General features: G+C 43.9%; 1 protein-coding gene across 12 annotated transcripts in view; it reads left to right on the top strand.

Annotated features, from left to right (window-relative positions):
• The first annotated feature begins 897 nt into the window (after positions 1 to 897).
• Zmym2 (zinc finger MYM-type containing 2) overlaps positions 898 to 20,352 on the top strand; it is an 85,858-nt gene continuing 66,403 nt past the window's right edge. The window contains exons 1-3 of one of the 12 annotated variants that reach the window (XM_028858143.1): positions 2,444 to 2,531; positions 3,627 to 3,692; positions 4,678 to 4,811. The gene's annotated coding sequence lies outside the window, so the exon portion shown is untranslated. The other 11 variants (XM_028858145.1, XM_028858144.1, XM_028858140.2 and 8 more) reach the window with 11 other exon arrangements.

Genomic DNA, 20,352 nt, shown 5'->3' with positions numbered 1-20,352 from the left:
AGAGGTGGTGGATGACTCCAAGGAAACAGGAATGGCACACTTATGACCTCTCAGAGAGGCTGGGACAGACAGAACTCATGGGACCTGCAGGGGTTCAGGTTCCAGCACTGGGAGGGGGAATTGGACCCTGGGGTCCCACTTCTAACCAAGAAGCTATTTGTGACTAATACCTGCTGGCAAGCGTGAGGTCAGTTTTCTCCAAGGGAGTGTCAGTGAGTAAGTATATCAGGGCAGGCCTGATACCCAGGAGTAGTTGGCCAATACAAGCAAACTCCATGCTTTTTAAGTGGACTTTTTGTTTAGCTTTGGCATTACTTACTTATTTATTTGGTTTTTTCGAAGACAGGGTTTCTCTGTGTAGCCTTGGCTGTCTGTCTTGGAACTCACTCTGTTGACCAGGCTGGCCTCGAACTTGGAGATATGCCTACCTCTGCTTCCCAAGTGCTGTGATTAAATGCATGTGCCACCATTGCCTGTCACATTTTGGCATTTTTTTTTTTGTCTTACTAGTTTCCTTTTTGTTTTTTATTTTATTTTATTTTTTTGAGAGAAAGAACAAAAGTTGGTTAGGGAGGTGAGGAGGTTCAAGAAGCTGGAGAAGGAAAACGATGAAAATGTATCATATGAAAAAATATTAAAGAAAAAAGAATATGGCCCTAGATGGCAGCAGAAAATGGATACTGCTACATTTTTAGAGAATTTTATTGTTCCTCACATTTATTAAGAGGATGGTCCTGTTGTGACAATGATATTGAGGATGGCAATGTAAAACTGTATTGTGTAACATGAAATTTCACAAGAATGTTTTAGTGTATTGAAAACCTTTTTTTTTTTTTTTTTAACAAAGTTTCCAGAAAAATATTCTTTGAAAAGCTGGATCAAATACATGCCGGTCTTTTTCAGTTAGTAAAACAGAGCAGTGTATGTACGGAATTTAGACGCGGGTGAAAGCACTTGTGTATAATTTTTATTGAGAATGAATCTCAATTTCTACCAGGTTATACTTTATAAATGGCATCCACTAGAGTTTACACATTAGTCTTGAGTCCTGAATCGATAAATCACTTCATTAAAAATTTCACGTTCATTATCATTCTGAAGAGCTTTAAAATGTAACGTCATATGTCTCATTAATAGGCAGTATTGTCAATCTGGAAATTGAGGTCTAATTCACGCATCCATTTGGCTGGGGAAGTCACCAACAGCATCGGTTGTAATCCCACTAACAACCGACAGGGCGAGGTGCATCTCCTAAGTCTCTACAGGGAGTCCTGGAAATCCGGCACCATGACATCCGCCGAAGACGTAGGTGTAGACGAGGAACAAAAGACCCTCGTGCCGCCCTCCCGCGGCTCCGCTCCGAACGCGCCCCGCGGGGCTCCCGGGCGAGGGTCGCTGCCCACGGGGCCGCGGCGGGCAGGAGGAGCCAAGGGCGCGCGGTGGCCCGAGGCCCCGTCAACGTAGAGGACGGGCGCTGAGCAGGCCCGGGAGCGCGCGCTCTGCCAGGCACCGACGGCCGAGCCCGGACAGCCCGGGTCCCCGGGGCCTGAGCCCGCTAGGGGGCCCGCGGCTTCCGGCGGCAGCACCTGGGCCCCGCACCGTCGTGTGGCCCTCGCCGCAACCTAGGCGCGCACGCCCTTGGCCGCCGAGGGCATGGCCGATGGTGGAGCGCGGTCGGGGCTGTTCGGGGCCAAGTTCCCCGGCGCCCCGGGGTTCGGTTCCGATGGGCACCGAGTTCTCCCACCAGATCCCACAAAATGGAGGACGACGTCTCCTCCCGCCGCAGCCATGGCGGAGGTGGGGGACCGTTCCCACGGGCGAGGCACGGTGGAGGCGCCTGCACGGCGGCCAGCGCGCCGGTCCCCTGCAGCCGCGGCCCGCCCCCTCGGCCCGCCGCAGGCACTGCGGGGCTCGCCCGTCTCCCGGGCCTTGGGGCCTGGACAGGGAGGACGCTGGGGCATCGAGGCCGCGTCTCTCCTCGGGGAGAGTCGCGGGGGACCGCGGCGACCGTCTGGAGGCCAAGGCCCGGTGGCCCGGCCCGGGCCCCGCGGGAAGCCTCGACGAAGATGCCCCGGCCCGAGGCCGAACGGCGATCGGCACTACGGGCCTCGCCACTCGGGCTCTGACCCCGGCGGACCCGGCGAGTGGGGGCGGGGCGGGGCGGGGGCACCGAGGGAGGGAGGGAGGGCGGGCTAAGCCCGAGGCTGGCGGCAGGGGGGAGGGAACAGCAGGCTCGAGGGCGTGGCCCGCGTTTGACGGACAGCCGCCCTGACTACCTCACCGAGGAGGGCCTTGAAAGAAAGCCGACGGAGCCAATGGCCATGCCCGAGGCGTTCGGGGCCGCCTTCGCCAGCAGCCAATGAGCGTGCGGAGGGCGGGGCCTCCCCGGGCTCCGCCGCGCCGCCGCCTCCTCTCCCTCCTCCTCCCCAGCGCTAAAGCCGGGACTGGACCGAGCGGAGTTGTGCGTGTCGCCGAAGGGGGGTGGGCCGGGGGAGGGGAGGTTCGTTCCGCGGAGCTGCAGCCAGAACCGGGTGAGGCTTTTCCCCGCTGTCTTTCCTGTCGAGGGCCGCGGAGAGTGGGGGTGGCTGAGAGCGGCGCAGCCTCGGGAGGAGGAGGCGGAGGCGGGGGCGACTGGGGAGGCGGAGATGGGTGAGGGCAGCCTCGGGAGCCTCCCACCGACCCGGGCTTAAGCAGCCCGCGGCGGCCGGTGTCGCCGCTGCTGCGTCGGGGCCTCGGGGTGCGCTGGGGGCCGCGCTCATGTCCCGGGCGTCTTCGCGTGCGGCCCGAGGGCTGAGGGAGCGCGGGCGCGGCCGGGCGGGCTGGGTGAGGCGGACGCCGGGGCGGGGGGCGCGGGGGCCTCGGGGCGCGGGCGGCGGCGGCGGCCGGAGGTCGTGGGGTGTTTTCCTTTCTGTGCTGCGGGCGGGCGGGCGGGCGGGCGGGCCGGGGAGGGGCCCTTGGGCCCTCCCGCCTGGGGGCCGCACTCCCACCCGGTCTTCCTGACCGAGACCCCAAGTTTTCGAAGGCGAGGGGCGCCGCCTGAGTCTCGCCGGGTCCTCTTCGTCGCTGGTCTCCTCCCCGGCGCTGTGCTGCGCGGCTCTTGCTCCTCACGTATTGTTTGGCTGGGTCTCTAATGGCGGACGGGGAGGCAGCGCTGCCGGTCGCGGACTGCAGGGGGGGCAAACCTCGGGCCCAGGGCAACTGCTTGGGGCAAATATGGGCAATATCAGCCCAGCGCAGACGTGAACTGTTTCTTACCTGTAAATTGATGCCGAGTTTGACTGGAATGACGGTGGGTGGTAGGATTTGAGAGGGAGTGCAAGTCCCTTGCTGGCGTCGGGGCAATGTTTGCCCTTCCCCCCTCCCCTTCCCAGGAGTAGGCTTGATGCCCTCTGGTCCCTTCCCCTGCAGATTGTGGCTTCACGTAGGTTTTGGCCCCAAATAAATATTTCGCTCCACTTGCATAGGAGTGGGCTGTTTTTGCGTGGGCTGGGGGTAATAATAGAAGGGCCGAACCTCCTTGACCTCTTAGTCCCTTTTCTGCCTCCTCCTGGCGAAATAGGTTTGGTGCTCCTACCAGATTGGGTGTTCATCCATTTTTTTCTTTTCCTTTTTTTCTCTTATACCAGGACCAGAAATTTCGTTCAACCCTATCTGGTGCATCTTTGGCAGAAAGTGAGGAAAACACCCCCATTGTGAGTCCTTTGCATCCAATTTGTTGCTTAATACAGAGGACACCGTCAGGTTATAGGGGTTCAGCTTTGGGACTTGGCCCTCCTGGTTGTTTTCAGGGGGAGGAGCCTTCGCTTGGGTGGCAGCTGCTCCCGGGGAGAAGCCCGAGTGATGCCTGGTGAGGCAGCTGGGAGTGGGCGCTGCTGTTTCCACCGCTGCAGACATCGCTTCTGCTGCTGCAATACCAACCTCAGCAACCAGACGACGGGCTTCTGCAGCTGCTCACGTTACCGGGGAGGAGGGGTGTTGTGAAGGAGGGCATATTTCTGGTGCCCTCTAGAGTTGCAAAGTGGGAATTAACGTTATTTTGTTTGAAGTGCACGCAACCATTTTTTGACATTTTTCTTGTCATAATGGTTAATTGGTCTAAGGTATTGAAAAACTAGAGGGAGCTGCTTAACTTTTTATGTCTGATCTAAATGACAAAATTTGAACCTTACAGTGAATGCGTTTCTGGATCTTTTCATGTCTTTGGTTAAGAAAGGACAGAATATCTGTTCCTTCAGTACCTTTTGTTTCACCTCACCAAGTAGCTGCTGCTCAGAGCTGTGTAGTCTCTGCTTAGTCTTTCATCTCCGGTGTTGATAAAGCTTCCGTTAAGTTACTCTTCTAATTGCTAAATTTTTTTTTTATTGTGTGTGAGTACCTGATGTGTGGGTGCACATGCCACAGCAACAGTGTGTAGGTCAGGACAGGTTTTGGAGTTGGTTCTACTCTTCGAGGCTTACTGGGTTCCGTGGAACCAACTCATGTGGTTAGGCTCAGCCAGTAAGCACCTCTATCCATTTAGCCATCTTGCCAGATCTGTCACTTACTTTGAGACAGGGTCTAATGTCTCCCAGGTTGACCTTGAACGTTTGTTGTATAGACTAGGAGATGATTTTGAACTTGATCCCTCTGTCTCAACTTCCTAAGTGCTAGAATTACAGGTATGTGCCCTCTTGCCAGGTTTATGTGGTGCTGGGAATCAAACAGTGCTTCCTGCATGCTGGCAAGCACTCGACCAGCTGAGCTGCACCCCAGTCTCCAACGTCCTTTTTGAGCCCAGGACAGCTCGTGCTGTAATTGGTAGACTTTCAAAGGTGTGTTGTTATATTAGTATCGGTGCTTGTGGTTCTCTTTTATTTATTTATTTTTATGTATATGAGTATTTTGCTTGCATGAAATGTATGTGCACAATACATGTATCTGGTGACCAAGTATATCCGAAGAGGGTATTGGATTCTCTGGGAACTGGAGATGGTTGTAAGCCACTGTGTGAGTGCTGGAAACTGAACTTGGGTCCTCTGCAAGAACAAGTGCTCTTTTTGAACTGATGAGCTATCTCTCCAACCCAATGTTAAACAATTTTTTAAAAATATGTTTTAAGTAATTTAATTCACTGGAGAACTTGGTAGTTTAGCTAGCTAGGTAATATTTTTTCCTTTTGAATACTGTTTTCATTCCTAATTTTGCAGGGGAAATAGTCATAGAAAGATACTACGGGGTAATATTTAGTAAAGCAAGGTCTGAACTTAAGCAGTGTGATTGATGATGGAGCCCAACATCAGCAACCAAACTTTACTTTAAGGTTCTCATGACATCTCACATTTGAAACTGAGTCAGAAATCATCTTTTCCTGCCTGGAAGTAGAAACATAAAAAGTGCTTGAATCCTGTTGAATTCTTTCTTTTTAAAAAATAAGAGAATGCCAGGTGTTGGTGGCACATGCCTTTAGTCCAAGCACTAAAAAGGCAAGAGTTTGAAGCCAATATGGTCTACAGAGTGGGTTCCAGGATAAGTAGGGCTGCACAGAGAAACCCTGCCTTGGGGGGGAAAAAGGGGGGGAGAACCACACCCATGCTTAACTTGCAATTATTTCTTTATTTAATTAATTTTGACTGGAATTATGGCCCAGGTTGGCCTTGAATTCATTGTAGCACTGGATGTCCTTGGGCTATTTCTGCCTGTGTTTCCTAGTTGGTGGTGTTACAGGTATGTGCCACTATGGCCTGCTTCATTTAGATGTTTTTTTACTACCTCATCAAAACCAGTAGAGGTTGTTTGTATCATTTTTTGCAGTATATGTCCAGATTAGTCTGAAAATTTTGTAAGAAACATTATTATTATTACTATTACTATTATTTGAGGTGAGGTTTTTACTATATAGTCCTGGAACTCACTTTGTAGACCAAGCTGATCCTGAACTCAACATTCCAAGTGCTGGGATGCTGGAATTGCAGGTGTTTACCACTATGCCTGGCTTGAATATAAACTTGAGAGTGAAGCTCTTTTTAGGAATTAAGCCATTCAGATACTACACTACAGGACCTTTCAAGTGGATTGACTTATCTTCCTCCCTTTTTCTTAGTTGTTGTGTTTTTGTTGTTTCGCTTTGTGTGTGTGTGTGTGTGAGAGAGAGAGAGAGAGAGGGAGAGGGGGAGAGAGAGAGAGAGAGAGAGAGAGAGTCTTGCTATGTAGCTCAGGCTGGCCTAGAACTTGCAGCAGTTCTCTTGCCTCCGTCCTAGTTCTAGGACCATAAGTATGCGCCACTTGACATGGCCTGACTTTGTGTCCCTCATTTGCTGAGTCAGTTGTTTGGTATTCCACAGAAGCCGACATAAAAACATTTCCAGTTTGCCCCCCCCCCCAAAAAAAAAAAAAAAAAGGCCTGGGCAGTATGCCTTTAATCCCAGCACTCGGGAGGCAGAGCCAGGCAGATCTCTGTGAGTTCAAGGCCAGCCTGGTCTACAGAGTGAGACCAGGACAGGCACCAAAACTACACAGAGAAACCCTGTCTCGAAAAAACAAACAAACAAACAAACAAACAGAAAAAAAAAAAAGCAAAGCCAAAACCAAAAAGCCATTTCCAGCTTGCATGCATATGAACTTGTCAGATCATAGATTTGTATAACTGGATTCATTTTGTAGGCTTTTACTCTGTTTTGCTTGTTTGAGTTATAGAAGTATACAGACAGTATTGTTGTGACAGAGTAAATCTTTGCCTTTAATAAGATGCTCTGGTATTATATATTAAATGCTATAACTCTTTGTTGTTAAAAGTTGTGGTATAGTTTTAATTTTGTCTCTTTATGCATTGATATCTGTCCCATTTCATTGATACCATTAACACGTAGTTTATTATGTTAAAGGGACTTGTTACAGGAAATATTAGGCATATTCACTTCTGTGTGTTTTTATGACTATAAGGAAAGGCTCAGACTATTACCAAGTCTGAGTGCTGGAATTACATGTGTGAACTACCACAGTGGTAACAAGAGGGGGGGAGGGAAAGAAAGAGACAGACAGACAGACAGTGATTCTCTTTCTGTAATATCTCTCATTAGGAAAGAGATTGCCTGGACTCCATGCTTAGTAAATTTTTATTTTAATTTTAGTTGATTAATTTTCTCCTGTTACTAACAGTATAGAATGAGGATTTTAGAATTGAGCATAATCAAATCCAAAAGCTGTGCAGATCCCAATACATTTTACTCATAAAGTTGCCACTGAGAAAAAAAAATGCTGTTAGAGAAATGCATAAGTTTGAAGTATGAGGTTCAGAGCAACACTTACAGTTCATTATTTTTTGTGTATCACCCAGGAAATTCTGCTTTACATGATTGGAGTTGGAAATTGAAAATTTATATCTGTAGCCCATCTTCCTTTTTTTGGGGGGGGGGCAATAATTGGGAATTAACCTAGGGCCTCATTAACCTATGCTAGGCAAGAGTCTATCATTGAGCTACAACCTCAGCCTATGTTACCTTAGTTTTAAAACTACTGCCTTTTCTTTCTCTCTTTCCCCTCCTCTCCCCCTCCCCCTCCTCTCCCCTCCCCTCCCCCCTCCCCTCCCTCCCTTTGGTTTGTTTGTTTTCAACATGGCAAATAGCAAGAGCATCTTTGGTGCTGGGCTCCATGGTGAAAAAACCTGGTGTGGTGGTGCTGGTGGTGCACACCTTTGATCCCAGCACTCGGGGAGGCAGAGGCAGGTAGATCTCTGAGTTTGAGGCCAGACTGGTCTACAGAGTGAGTTCTAGGACAGCCAGCCAGGCTGAGAAACCCTATCTCAAAAAACCAAAACCAAACAAATAAATAAATAAATAAAAAAAGATAGTTGATCATCTTAAAGGGTGAATTACAACACGCTTTTTATTTTGTTTAAAAGCATATCAATGTAAAAATGAAGTTTGAATAATAGTACTTTTGTTAAACTGCAGGATAAAATTCTTGTTAACCATTAAAAATCCAATTGAGAGTTAGAAAATTAGTGAGGTAGTATAATCACTTGATCACACAGTGTGATTTGTGGTTTATTTATATTACTACTACTACTTTTATTATTATATATATATATATTTTGAGACAGACTATCCAAGCTTGCTTCTTTGTTGCAATGAAAAAAAACAGCTTAGGGGAGGAAAGAGTTTATTTGTTTCACATTTCTTTCTAGGTCATAGTCCATCATTGAGGGAAGTCAGGGCGGGAACTCAAGCCATGAACCTGGAAGCAGGAATCATGGAGGAATGCTGATTGCTGCATTGTTTCCCCCTCTCTTTATTTTTCTTCTCTTTCTCTGTCTTGTCTTTTTTGACAGAATTTCACTAAATAACCTGGTCTGACTTGGAACTTCCTATGTAGACCAGGCTGCACTTAAACACATAGAGATCTGCATGCCTCTGATTTTGCCTCCACAGTGCAATTAAAGGATATGCTGTTATACTCTGCTCAGATAGTTTTAGACTGTGTAGGCCTCCCTGTCCAGAGATGGTGTTGCCCAGAGTGGGCTGGACCCTACCATATTAATAGACAATTCCTCATAGACATTTGTAGTTGGAATTTTCTTTGGGCTACCAAATTGGCCTTATCCTATGTGTGTCCCACTAGCTCTTAAAGTTATGAGCTTATAATTTAACTTGTTTCTCTTCATCCATGTTTTGCCTCAGGGCTTCTTACCTTTCTTTCATTCTGATGTCCTACTTTCCTGCTTTCTCTGTGTCTGTCTGGCCTCTGGCTGCTCCCTGGCTGTTGTTGGCTGGCTGGCCAGCTGGCTGTGCCCCAGCTGGCTGCTCACCAGCCCCACCTATCACTTCTCCGCCTAGCTGTTGGCTGTTCAGCTTTTTACTAGACCAATCAGGTGCTTTAGGCAGGCAAGGTAAAACAGCACCACATCTTCACATAGTGAACAAATGCAGCATAAACACACACAACACATCTTTACATAAACAACTGTTCTGCAACACAAATGCAACACAACTTTACATAGTTAAACTAATACTCCACGACAGACATGGCACAGCACAGCACAATTTGATCTAGGCAGCCCTTCAGTTGATATTCCTTAGATACTCTGGGATGTCACATTGACAGCTGAAACTAACTTGACATAAACTAACTACTTGACACACAGACATATCACTTTAAGCCATCGCCTTTCAATTCTTTCCTTGTCTCAAAGATCTTACGTTAATATCATTAAATAAAACATAGTCCAACTTTCAAAGTCCCACAGTCTTTAAAAATTTCCAATACTTGAAAAGTTCCATCTCTTCAAAGGTTAAAAGTCCTTTAACTGTAGGCTCTATAAAATCGAAAACAAGTAATATTCTTTGGAGGAAGAACTGGGCATATTTATATTCAGGTGAAAGCAAACTCAAAATCAGTATAAATCCAAATTCTGAAGCTCAGGGTCTGGCATCTGAGACTCAGTCATCTTCTGGGCTCCACAGTACTTGGTGGCTGTGTCATCCACAGCATAGACAACTTGTCTTGTAGGCTCGGGCCATCTCTGTCACACTTGATATTCTTGTGATGTCTTACAGCCATGAATCTACTATCTGAGTTGTCCACTGTAACTGCACTTTCCGTGAGGCCTCTCCTAGTTTGCCATTAGAGTCTCTGACTGCTACAGCGTGACAGGCCTCAGCCCCTCTCCATGAGCCCCTCAAATCCTGCAACTTTTTTATGCCTTTAAAACAGTACCAGGCAGACAGTTCTGACAAGTTGCCAAGTTTTGGCTTGAGATGCAGCATTCATGTTCTTCCCCCTCTCCCAGCGTCTGTGTGCCAACCCTGAGGAAATAACTGCCTAGAAGATTGTACTTCAGTGATACTGACCTCTTGTTTATCACAGATGAATATTCAGCCCTAGCTGACCCGGAACCACACAGTGATAATTCAGAATACAGCACAAACAATTCTGATTAAGAGTCTTTGCTTCTTATCTTTCAAGCTCCATTTGAAATGGCTCATTCATTAAGCACTATTTTGCCATGGTTTTCCAACTCAAAGTTTGAAAATCCTTTAGCGAGATAGTCCAAAAGCATAAAAAGCCTCATGGAGGTTCATCATAGCCACAGCCTGACTCTGATACCAAATTCAGTTCTTTTCTTTTTTCTTTTTAATTGTTGCTGTGATAAGACACTTGTACCAAAAGCAATTTTGAAGAAGAGAGGGTTTGTTTGGCTTATACTTTGAGGACACAGTCTGCCATTGAGGGAAGGGAACATGAACTGGCAGTGGAACTGTGGAGGAATACTGCTTCCTTGCTCACAGGCTCATGTTTAACTAGTTTTCTTTCTCTTTCTTTCTTTCTTTCTTTCTTTCTTTCTTTCTTTCTTTCTTTCTTTCTTTCTCTCTCTCTCTTTTTCTCTTTTCCTTCCTTCCTTCTTTCTTTCTTCTCTCTCTCTTTCTCTTTTTTTGCCCCCGCAAAACAGGGTTTCTTTATACAACAGCCCTGGCTGTCCTGGAACTCACTTGTAGACCAGGCTGGCCTTGAACTCAAGAGATTCATTTGCCTCTGCCTTCTGAGTGCTGGGATTAAAGGCGTGAACCACCATGCTGGGTTTATCTAGTTTTCTTAAACAACCCATGTTGTGTGCTATTTTGATGTCATTCTGATGTTCCCAAGACTGCCAGTAAAATTTGCTTTGAGTCAGAGGGTGGAGCTAGCTACTAGCTCACCAAAATTAGCCATAGAGGTTTTGGAGGATTGAAGACAGAAAGACACAGGAAGTAGTAGGATGAGTTTTAGAGAGGGTGGTATCACCTGTTTTGGATCAAGGAGCAAGAGAAAGGTCACTGGTTGTATCTCTGCCACTTTTATGATCATTTAGTTCAGGTTCTTACCCTGATAGGTGATTCCTCAGTTTTTATTGATAAAGAATAGATAAATGCTTCAAGCACAGGCCCATCTGCCCCAGAGATGGTGTGTTGCTGCCCACAGTGGGCTGGGCCATCTCATATTACTCATCAGCCAATATTCCTTAGACATGGCACAGGCCATCTTGATTTGAGCAGTCACTCTACTGCAACTCTCCCTTAGATTATTCTAGGCCATGTCACATTGACAGCTGAAGCAGAGTAGGATACAGGGTATCATTATGTCTGTTTTAAGTTCCTAACAGCCTATTGAAAATTAGAATTAATAACTTCTCTTTTCTTTGGCCAAGAATAAGCTTTTCTTCATGTATATAATTGTATGTGTTGTATGTATGTACGTGTACATGTGGAGGTCAAAGTTGATGTTGGGTGTCTTCATCAATTATTTCTGCCATAGTTTTTTTCCTCCCCAGTTTTTCTGAGACAGGGTTTCTCAGTGTAGTTTTGGTGCCTGTCCTGGGTCTTGTGCTGTAGACCAGGCTGGCCTCGAACTCACAGAGATCCGCCTGGCTCTGCCTCTCTCGAGTGCTGAGATTAAAGGTGTGCGCCTCCACTGCCTGGCCTCCTTCCCACTTTTTTAAGACAGAGTTTCTTTGTGTATCTTTGGGTACCCTAGATAGAGCTCACTCTGTAGACCAGGCTGGCCTTGAACTCACAGATACCACCTTCCTCTGCCTCCTGAGTGCTGGGATCAGAGGTGTGTGCCTCCACTGCCTGGCCTCCACTGTAGTTTTTGAGGCAGTTTTAGCTTTTTTGGGTAGGGTAGTGCTTGCGTCCCATGGAGATTGTGCTTAAAATTTAGTGTGAGATACTTATAAAAGCTATCAGTTAGCTGGGTGTGGTGGCACATAACCTTTAATTCCAGAACTTCAGAGGCAGAGGTAGGTGGGGCTCTGAATTCTAGGCCAACCTGCTCTACCTGAGCTTCTGCTAGCCAAGGCTATATATTGAGACCTTGTGTCAAAAGTAAATAAAAAATTAAAAACAAAATGGCATTATAAGGGGACTGGAGAGATGGCTTAGTGGTTAAGGGCATTTCCTGCTCTTTCAGAGAACCACACACTATGTTATACATTGACCCTTATGCAACACACATAAATAAAATCTTACCCAAAAATGTAAAAGATAATATAAGCATTTTTATCTTTATCAGTATAATAAGATATAGGTATTTATTAGAGTCTAAATTTATATTTATTTACTTTTGGTTCTTAAATTTTTCTTTCTTGGTAGCTATTTCCCCCCCTTTCCCCCACAAACAGGGTATCTCTGTGTTGTACTGGTTGTTCTGGAACTCTATAGACCAGGCTGGCCTTGAACTCACAGAGATTCATGCCTCCCTCTGCATCTCGGAGTGCCGGAATTAAAGGCATGTGCCCCTACCTCCCTCAGTAACTTTTTTTTTTTAAGTTTTAAAAAATTACTGTTGTATTATTTTATGTGTATGGATGTTTTTGCCTGCATTTGTGTCTTGAGTGACACTGTGTGTCTGGTGCTAATAGAGGCCAGAAGAGGATGTCTGATTCTCTGGAACTGGAGAGTTAACAGATGTGTGGTGTGTTGTCCATGTGGGTGTTGTGAATAGAATCTGGATCCTCTGGAAAAGCAACTTGGTGTTCATAACTGCTGAGCCATCTCTGTAGCTCTTTTTGGTAGCTATTTTCAATAGTTTGTGTTCACTTTTAACTGAAATGTACTTTTTTTTTTAAAAAAAAGATTTATTTGTTACATATATAATGTTCTGTCTGCATGTATGCCTGAATGCCAGAATCATCAGATCTCATTATAGATGGTTGTGAGCCACCATGTCGTTGCTGGGAATTAAACTCAGGACCTCTGGAAGAGTAGCCAGTGTTCTTAACCTCTGAGCCATCTCTCCAGCCCCACTGAAATGTACTTTTGATCCCTATTTCCTGGCATACTGCTCCTGAAGTTTATGAATCTCCAGAGTGATGTCTATGCTAACAAGGTTTTCTGATGGCTGGCAGTCCTTTGGTGGTTTCAGAATGTGGGTGGGGCAAGGGACTGGTAATCGGAAAGACTGAGAGATAAAAGGGTTCGGATTTTTCAGTCCCAAACTGTTACCTCTGTGGAAGGGCAAGAGAGTTGGTAGTTAACCTTATCATCAGTGTTCACAAGCTTCTATGAAACCTAAGCTTCAGAGAGCTTTTGGATAGATGAACTTTTAGAGAGCCTTGGAGAATGGCACCCTAGGTGGGGGAGGCATGGGCTCTTTCCCTCTTTCTGGTTCTTTAGATCTCTTCTGTAGTCTTTTTTTTTTTTTTTTTTTTTTTTTTTAAAGATTTATTTATTTATTTATTATGTATACAGAAGAGGGCGCCAGATCTCATTACAGATGGTTGTGAGCCACCATGTGGTTGCTGGGAATTGAACTCAGGACCTCTGGAAGAGCAGCCAGTGCTCTGAACCTCTGAGCCATCTCTCCAGCCCCTCTTCTGTAGTCTTTAAAATATCATTTATAAAAAGTAAACTGTTGCCGGGCGGTGGTGGCGCACGCCTTTAATCCCAGCACTCGGGAGGCAGAGGCAGGCGGATCTCTGTGAGTTCGAGGCCAGCCTGGTCTCCAAAGTGAGTTCCAGGAAAGGCGCAAAGCTACACACAGAAACCCTGTCTCGAAAAACAAAAAACAAAACAAAAAAGTAAACTGTTAAATATAAATTCCAAATTGAGTTTTATGGACATCTTTAGCAAAGTTTGGACTTAGCTAGAGGATCTTGAGGACTCCCAGTTTAGAGCTAATTAATCAAACACAAGTTAAACACAAACCTATGGCTTGCAATCTGAAATGGAAGGTCTGTGAGTTCTCAACCTATGAGGACTCATGTTGTCTCTAGATAGATGGTGTCAGAATTGAGATGAATCAGGATATCTTGCTGGTGTTTAGGGAAGCCCTTCTCTACATTTGGTCACAGATTTTCTGTACTGAATTTTGAGTAGGAGTATTGGAGAAACGTCAGTGTTTTTTCCCCTAATTGGTTGTCTTAGTTAGGTTTTTAGGTTTTTTTTTTTTTTTTTTTTTTGGTTTTTCGAGACAGGGTTTCTCTGTGTAGCTTTGCGCCTTTCCTGGAACTCACTTGGTAGCCCAGGAACTCACAGAGATCCGCCTGCCTCTGCCTCCCGAGTGCTGGGATTAAAGGTGGCGGCGGCCACCTCCACCACTACCCAGCCGACCTTGACAACTCTTACAAATGAAAATATTTAATTGGGGTGGCTTGCTTACAGTTTCAGAGGTTCAGTCCATTATCATCATGGTGGAGAGCATGGCAGCATGTAGGCAGACTTGGTGCTGGAGTAATAGTTGAGTCCTAGGGAAGAGGGCTTCCCTAAACACTAGCAAGATATCCTCTGATTTATCTTAATTCTGACACCATCTTGCAGGCAATAGGAAGTTGACTTAGATACTGAGTGGTATCTTGAGCATAGGAAACCTCAAGGCCTGCCCCCACGCTAACACATTTCTTCAACAAAGCTATACCTCCTAATAGTGCCACTCCCTATGAACTTATGGGGGCCAAATACATTCAAACTACCACATTAGTTGTTTTGGCTCCCCCACCCCCCTGTAGTTATCTTCCACTTTTTCCTTTAAAACTTGCTGTGACAGCAGTGGTGGTGGTGCTGGTGCTGGCGGTGCTGGGGGTGGTGGCGGGGCCCACGCCTTTAATCCCAGCACTCGTGAGACAGAGGCAGGTATATCTCTCTGGGTTCGAGGCCAGCCTGGTCTACAAAGTGAGTTACAGAACAGCCAGAGCTGTTATACAGAAAAATCCTGACTCAAAAAAAAAAAAAAAAAAAAAAAAATCCCGTGACATTTGAAAAATATTATTACTTAAAAATTCATGGTGGCTCACAACCATCTATCTGTAATGAGATCTGGTGCCCTCTTCTGGCCTGTGGTGATACGTACAGACAGAACAATGTATACATAATAAATAAATAAATCTTTAAAAAAAATTCTTAAGATTTATTTTATGTGTATAAATGTGACTGCATGTATGTATGTGTACCATGTGTGTGTCTGGTTCTCCTGGAGGCCAGAAGAAGGCATTGGATCCTCTAGAACCGGAGTTACTGATGATTATAGGCCACCATATGGATACTGGGAATCAAACCCAGGTCTGCAAGATTAACAAGTGATCTTCATTCACTAAGCCATCTTGAGCTTCTGTGTTATTACTGTTATTATTATCTATTTATTTATTTTGGTTTTTTGAGACAGGGTTTCTCCATGTAGTTTAGGCTGTCCTGGATCTCACTTTGTAGACCAGGCTGGCCTCGAACTCACAGATCTGCCTGGCTCTGCCTTCCAAGTGCTGAGATTAAAGGTGTGCACCACCACCTGGCTTGTTTTACTATTTTTAATTATGGTGTCTGGGATTAAAGGTGTGCACCGCCACCACTGCCTGGCTTGTTTTACTATTTTTAATTAGGGGTTTTGTGCATATGCGCACATGTATGTATGTATGTGTGTATATGTATATGTATGCTTGTATGTATGTCTTCACAATGCCATCAGAGGCCAGAGAAATCAAATCTGCCTGGAGCTGTTGTCATAGGCAGTTTTTAGCAGCCTGCCGTGGATGCTGGTAAATGCACTTCGGTCAGCTGCTGAGCCATCCTCTTGTGTTGATCTTATGTGGTTGTTCACACCTGTAGTCCTAGTACTTAGAAGGCTGAGGTAAGAGAATCACCAGTGGTTGAAGCTAGCTTGGACTGTATAGTGAATTCTAGGTTAGCCTGGATAGCAGAGTTAAGCCCTTTTCTCCAAAAAAAAAAAAAAAAAGTAAACAAAACAAAATATTCCTGTAAATTACACTAAAAAAATTTACCTTTTATTTTTGTCTTTGCTGTTTGTTTTTGCTGTGGTGAAGATCAAACTCAGGACTTTATGCCTGTCAGTCAGGTACTCCACTAGTAAGCAACGTCTTCTGTCAAATTTACCTTTGTTTCTAGGAATTCCCCTGTAGTAAGTACCTCATGATTGGAATCATAGTATTTGTTTTTTTTTGTGTGTGTGTGTCTTTTTGTGTTGTTTGAGTTATTTCACTTAGTACAGTATTTCAGAGTTCTATGTTGTATGTTTCAGAATTTAATTCATTTTCAAGGCTGAGTACTATTCTAAGCATATAGAACATTTTTGCTTTTTTATAAATTTGGTGATGGACATTTACACTGTTTCTACTTTTGGTCCTTTGTTTAACACTATTCATTTGAGTCTTTGTATTTAGTACTGTTGAGTGTGTATGTGTGAAATGAATAAAATTGACAGGTCATACATTATCTAATTTAGAACAACTGTCAAACTTTTCCACCATGCTGTAATACTTTACAGTTAATTGTCATGCACAAAACCTCTGCTTTTAGGTCTTTGTTCATACTTGACAGACTAGATGATGGTTCAGCGATTAAGAGCTTTGGGTTTGATTTCCCAGCTCCCATATGGAGGCTCACAACTATCTGTAACTCCTATTCCAGTGGATACTACACCCTCTTCTGGCCTTTAGGGGCACCAGTCATGCACATAGTGCACAGACACACTTGGAAGCAAAACACCCATACACATAAAATTTAAAAAAAAAAAAAAAAAAAGGTCACCCCAGTGGGCACGAGGAAGAGGATATTTATTATCTTTCTTACTAAAGTTTAAACTTTTTTTTTTTTTGGACTGGGTCCCATGTAGCCTAGGCTGGCCTCAAAATTCCTGTGTGACTAAGGCTGCTCTAGAAGACCTGACACACCTGCCTCTGCTTCTCAAATGCTGGGAATATAGATGAGTGTGCCCTCTCTCTCCCCTTTAACATTTCCAATTCTTATAAAATCCCACATAATAGCTCTCCTGCTGGAGAGAACCTGGGGTCTTATGGAATGCTAGTTAAGCATTCTATCACTGAGCTTCATGTACCCCTAGCCCTACATTTTATCATCTTAATTCTTTTTTTTTTTTTTTTGGTTTTCGAGACAGGGTTTCTCTGTGTTGCTTTGCGCCTTTCCTGGGACTCGCTTGGTAGCCCAGGCTGGCCTCGAACTCACAGAGATCCGCCTGGCTCTGCCTCCCGAGTGCTGGGATTAAAGGCGTGCGCCACCACCGCCCGGCCATCTTAATTCTTTTTTGAGGCAAAATCTCACTATATGTAGTTCTGGCAAGTCTGGAACTTGCTATATAGAACATTTCTGCTTCCTGTGCATTGAAATTAAAAGTGTGTGTCACTATATTTAGCTTAAGAGTACAGCTTAAAACATGTAATACTACTGGGTTGTTGTGATACATGCCTTTGGTTCCAGTACTTGGGAGGCAGAGGCAGATGGAGGCCAGTTTGAGGCCAGCTTGGTCTGAGAGTTTTAGGATAACCAGGGCCACACAGAGAAACCTTGTTTTGAAAAACTAGACCAAACCAAACTAAACCAAAAACAAAACAAAAACAACCAAGCTTGTAATCCCTCCCTCCCTCCCTCCCTCACTCCCTCACTCCCTCACTCACTCACTCACTCACTCATTCATAGTGTCATGTTGCCAGCAGTAGATCTTAGAACTTTGTTTTGATCTTGTAAAACCAGAACTAATATTAAACAGTTTCCTATTTATCTCTCTTGTAGCAACTGTTTTACTTTTGCTTAGATGAATCTGACCATTAAAGGTGGCTCAAGTGAGATCATAGGCGGTGTGTCTTTTTTTTTTTTTAAGGTACTCCAGGACACATGCTTCTGTAACACACCCTGAATAGTTTCCTACTTTGTAGATATTCTATATTTTGTTTATTCTTTGATAGACATTTGGATTTCTTCAACCTCCTGGCATTTGTGAATACTACTACTATATAAACATAGATGTACAAATGTCATTTTGAGTTTCTCCCTTCATGTCTTTTTGGACATATATCCAGTGATATAGTTGATGGATGACAGCAATTCAGTTAAAAAAAGTTGCTTAGAGGGGTTGGGCAGTGAGGTGGCTCAGCAGGTAAAGGTGCTTACTATTAGGACCTGCATGTTGGAAGTGGGGAACTGGCTTCTCTGACCTCTGTACACACTGTACGCATGTATGTGCACACATATCCATAGACACACACACCCACGTATATGCACACTCACATGCGCACATAAGTATAATACAACTTTTAAAAAGTTGTTGAGGTTTCTTCATACCTTGAGCTTCTCTCTCTCTTAAACATTTTTTCGAGATGGTTTCTCTGTGTAGCCCTGGCTGTCTTGGAACTCACTTTTTAGACTAGGCTGGCCTCAAACTCAGAACCACTCCCCTCTGCTTCTTGAGTGTTGGGATTAAAGGCATGAGCTACCACCTTGAGACAGATATTAAAATGTAGCTCAGGCTGGCCTGAATCTTTTGCTCATTCTCCAGAGCTGAGATTACAGATAACATACTATCCAGTTGAGATCTCTTGGTTTCATATACATTTGCCTAATGACTGATGATGTTGGGCCATCTTTGATTTGGTTATTGGTTGTTTGTGTGTCTTCTGGCAAAGTGTTTTATTTAAGTATGATGTTCACTTAAAAAATAGGTTGGTATTGTGGAAATTCCACCTACCTACCTAATTACCTACCTACATTTATTTTGATGTTGATTTTTGATTTGGAGGTATTTTCCCTCTACATTGTCTTCAATTCCTTGGAAATAATTCTTTGCACAAATACTGTAAATCTTGAGCAATCTAATGTTTTTTTTCTTATCTGTGTTTTTGGTGTCATCCAAAAATGAATGACAATTCCAGTGGATTGAAGTTTTCTCTCTCTAAGAGTTTTAGTTGGCTTCTATTTAGATTTTGATTGTTTTTTTGAGATTTATTAATGTATTGTACATGGTCTAAGTAATGGACCAGTTTTGTGAATTTTTTTTTCCTTTAGGTCATCTTTATTTTTGTTACCATATGTGAAAGAAAGCACAGGACCCAGATGTATTATTTTACTCAACATGATTTCCTCTAGTTCATCCATTTTCCTATAATTAACAGGATCCCATTCTTTATGCTAGAATATACTCTCTGTATATCATATTCTTTATCCATTCATTTATTTATTTCTCTGTTAAGGACTTTTGGAGCTGTCTTTTGTTGTTTATTTTTTGAGAAAGGGTCTCTCTGTAGTCCTGGCTGTCCTCAAGTTTGATACACAGACCATGCTGGTCTCCAACAACTCACCGAGATCCTCCTTATTCTGCCTCCCAGTGTTGGTGTTAAAGGCCTGTGGCACCAAGCAAATCATGGATTTGTCTTTTTAAAGATTACTATAAGTTGCCTGTAAGGTATTTATATATTCGGGATTAAAAAAGAGAGTTTGGAAATGTTCCCCTTTTCATTATTTTTGGTTTTTGGTTATTTTGAAATGCTATAGAATTCATGAGTAAAGTTATCTGCCCTAATCTTATTTTTTGCTGAGATGTTTCTGATTACTGACTTCTGGCTTAATCAACTTGCCTATTTTAGATCTACTCAGATTTCATGTTTTTCCTTTGTGTGAATTTTAAGGATTTTTTTTCATTTCATCTTTGTTATTCAGTTTGGCATATAATGAATTGTCCATGGTAGTCTTTGAAAATTCTATTTCTGTAAGGTTAATAGTTACATCCCCATTTTTAGTAATTTGAGGCTTTTTTCTCCCCAAAAGAATTGGTCTTTGCTTTTGTTTTTCTATTTTAATGTTATTTATTTCTACTTTTTTTTTTAATTTCCTTCCATTATGAATTTAGGTTTAGTTTGTCCCCTTTTTTATGTTGCTTTTTTTTTGTCCTTATTTATTTAAAAGGTTTTGTTGTTGTTATTTGTTTTAATAGACTGAAGTCTCATGTAGCCTAGGCTGGCCTCAAGCCATATTACATATAGTAATAAAATATTCCCATATCCTTTAAACCTGAATTGTCTTTAACAAGGAATTTAAATTAAATTAATGGGAAGATAGGCAGTCACTAAAGCTAAGTCTCATGATACATACCTTTGCTTATTCTGACAACAGAGGTAGAGTAAAATTTAGAATGAAGGTCTTCCATTCACAAAGCCCTGGGATGATTTTATGAATTCTTCTTTTTGGTTTTTTGAGACAGGGTTTCTCTGTGTAGTTTGGTGCTTGTCCTGGATCTGGATCTGTAGACCAGGCTGGCCTTGAACTCACAGAGATCTGCCTGCCTCCGCCTCCCGAGTGCTGGGATTAAAGGTGTGTACCACCACTGCCTGGCATGAATTCTTAATTAGTGGGAATCTTCAAGTTTATTTGTGTATAGCCACTGTATTACCAATTACAAGCCCTGCTGCAGGATCTCTTGCCTTCTCATTATAGGTTCTGGGATTACAAATGGGTGCTTCTGCCCCTGGGTTATGTCATGATAGGGATCTGAACCCAGGATTTTGTGCATTCTAAGCAAACAGTCTGCCAACTGAGCTACATCTTCATACCTCTTTCTGTTTTAAAAAACTTAAATTTATAACCAGACATGATAGTTTACACCTGTAAT

The sequence above is a fragment of the Peromyscus leucopus genome, chromosome 9 (assembly GCF_004664715.2).
Source record: "Peromyscus leucopus breed LL Stock chromosome 9, UCI_PerLeu_2.1, whole genome shotgun sequence".
NCBI classification, from domain to species: Eukaryota; Metazoa; Chordata; class Mammalia; order Rodentia; family Cricetidae; genus Peromyscus; species Peromyscus leucopus.
The sequence above is the reverse complement of the archived record's forward strand: the minus strand, read 5'-3'. Positions and strand labels throughout refer to the sequence as shown.